Below are 3,222 nucleotides of genomic sequence, written 5' to 3' on the forward strand. Positions count from 1 at the left end.
AAAAAAAAAAAAAAAAAAAAGAATTCCTTTCATCACTTCATTGGTATTTTTCCCCCCACTTTTTTGCTATTAAGAATAATGCTGCTATGAACACTTTGTGGGGACACTTTATTATCATTTTACTTGGATATATACATACTATACATGTAAACTAAACAGTGAAATTCCTGGATCAAATGTTAACCTAAATCTTTTGAGAAACTACTGAACTGTTTTCCAAGTGGCTGCACCATTTTACATTCCCACCAGCAATGAAAGAGGGTTCCAATATCTCCATATTCTCACCATCACTTGTTACTGGTCTGTCTTCATGATTACTGCCATCCTAGTATGTGTGCAGTGTTATTTCTTTAGGATTCTGATTTGCATTTCCCTAGTGATTGAGATCATCTTTTCACGTTCTTATCGGTGATTTGTTTCTCTTCTTTGGAGAAATGTCTGTCCAAATCCTTTGTTCATTTTTAAAAGTTGTCTTTATTATTGCGTTGTAAAAGTTCTTTATCAGCTATGACTCACAGACATCTTTCTCCCATTCTGTGGTTCGGGTTGTCTTTGCATTTTCTTCATCATTTCCTTTAAAACACAAACATTTTTAAGTTCAATAAAGTCCACCGTATCTACTTCTCATTGGTTGTTTGTGCTTTTGGTGTCCTATCTAAGAAACCACTGCCTGATTCAAAGTCACAAAGATTAACACCTGTGTTTTCTTCTAAGAGTTTTATATAGCTTTCACTCTTCCATTTATGTCTTGGCTCCATTTTTGAGTTAGTTTTTTGATAAGAATATGCATTTTCACAAGATCCCAGGTGATTGGTATGCACAACTGAAGTTGAGAAGCACTGCATTAAATTATTCATAAATTCCCATTTCCTGTAAACCCTTGGTTTCTAACTCTGGCAGCATATTAAAATCACTTCGGGAGTTTTTAAAGCGTATGCCTGAGTCTCATCCAGATCTAACAATTCCACTTAGTCTGGGGTGGCCTTATTTTGTAATCACTTTAGTTGATTCTAATGTGAAGCAAGGGTTGAGAATTACCACCTCTTTGCAAACATTTTCCGTAGCCCTCAATTTCATGAGAATGTCGACAAAATTATCACTTGCCTCACCATCTAATCAATGTTTCAGGTCTTTCTCATCTGAATAGAAATCCTTAACATCAAGCAGACACTCTTTCCATATGGGATTCCCCCATATGCCTTTGTTAGGCTAGTTTGCACCCACTGCCTGCTTATTATGGTATGCTGGGACTTCCAACAGTGCCACATTAAGTAAGACTGGGATCAGGGTCCACAGCACGTAAGTATGAAGTAGGCTTAGTGTCTGTGGTTTGATGCAAATCACAACTTCATCAAGAAGTCATGTTGGACCAAGCACAGTGGTTCAAGCTCCCAGCTCTTTGGGAGGCTGAGGCAAGAGGACTGCCTGAGCTCAGGGGTTTGAGACCAGCCTGGGCAATTTGTCGAGACCTCATCTCTACAATAAAATAAAAAAATTAGCCAGGTGTGGTAGCACATGCATGTAGTTCCAGCTACTTGGAAGGCTGAGGTGGAAGGATTGCCTGAGCACAACAGGTTGGCCCTGAGCGTGCCACTGCACTCCAGTCTGGAAAACAGAGTAAGACTCTGACTCAAAAAAAAAAAAAAGTCACGTTGGGCGGGGAGGAGAAAGACATGAAAAGAGGAAACAGAGAACGTCAAGACTGTTTTGGGAAAACCAAAGATCTCAGGTTGGCCAAGATGTGGTCTACAACCTGCAACATTTTAACATCACCTGGTTATCATGTTCAATTTGAGGCATTACCTGTCCTAGGTCTTTCTGTTCCGGTTTTGTTTTCCTGAAGGGTAGGGATAGGAATGAGTAAAACATTCAGGTCTCCCTTTACAAACCCAGAACCACAGAAACTATTATAAATTGAGACTCCTACCATAAACAAAAATAACTCAAATGGAATAGTTATCTTTAAAAATGTAAGAACTGAAACCATGAAACTTAGAAGAAAACATATGGAAAAATCTTCATGATTTAGCAAGGAATTCTTAGCTGCAACACCAAAAGCACACGCAAAAGAAAGAAAAGGACTTCAATAAAATAAAAAACCTTTGTGCAAAGGGCATTAACAAGAAAGTGAAAAAGCAATCCACAAAAAGTTTTACAAATCATACATCTGATAAGGGTTTAGTACCCAAAACATACAAATAAATCCAAAAACTCAACAAAAAACACAATGGTGGGTAAAGGACTTGAATAGACATTTCTCCAAAGGTTACAAATGGCCACTAAACAAATGAAAAGATACTTATCATCATAAAGTCATTAGGGGAATGCAAATCAAAACCACAATGAGATACCACTTCATACTGGCCTTAATTTAAAAGGTGGGGGAGGTAACTGTTACCAAGTATGTAGATAAACTGAGACCCACCTACTGCTGGTGGGAATGAAATGGTGCAGCCACTACAGAAAAGTCTGGCAGTTCCTCATGTTAAAAAATAGAATTATCATTATGACCCAGCAATTCCACTCCCAGATATACACCCAAAGTTACATGAAATGTCAGAAGAGAAAGAAAAGGAAAACAGATTTAATGGCTGCCAGGGGCTAGGGTGAGGAGGAAATAGGGAGTGAGTGCTTAACAGCTATAGGGTTTCCTTCCAGGATGATAAAAAAAAAAGTTCTGGATGATGGTGATGGCTATACAATATACTGGGCCTGGAGAACTCACTTTCAAGACAGCTGTTCTCGAACCTGTGGGCTCAGGCAGTCCCCAGGCTGGAGTGCATATACCTAATGCTATGGAATAGTACCTTGAAAATGGTTACAGTGGTAAATTTTGTTATGTGCATTTGACCACAATGTTTAAAAAGAAAAAGAAAACCGGAGATCTTTCCCACAGATCAAGCCTATCTCACTAACTTTATTATCACATGGCAGGAAGTAGACTAGAATGCACGCTTCCCTTTGGACAGACTGCTTCCCAAAGAAACTCAGCTCCTTCCACAATATTCAGAAAGCAGCTGTGGCACCACTTCCCTTAGAAAGGCATGAACATGTGGTCAGCCAGTTTTCAGTGGGAAACTGTCAGGGGAGGTGGGGGGGTGAGATAGGTAGTTGAGGGAAACTGCTAGGGAAGGAAGGGGCATACCTCATCAACAAGGGTACCTGCACGATCAATGTTTATATACCTAACCCTGAAATGTACCCCACATCTTTATAATAAAA

Source organism: Carlito syrichta, unplaced genomic scaffold, assembly GCF_000164805.1.
Source record: "Carlito syrichta isolate Samal-C Ts95f unplaced genomic scaffold, Tarsius_syrichta-2.0.1 Scaffold315331, whole genome shotgun sequence".
In the NCBI taxonomy this organism is placed as follows: domain Eukaryota; kingdom Metazoa; phylum Chordata; class Mammalia; order Primates; family Tarsiidae; genus Carlito; species Carlito syrichta.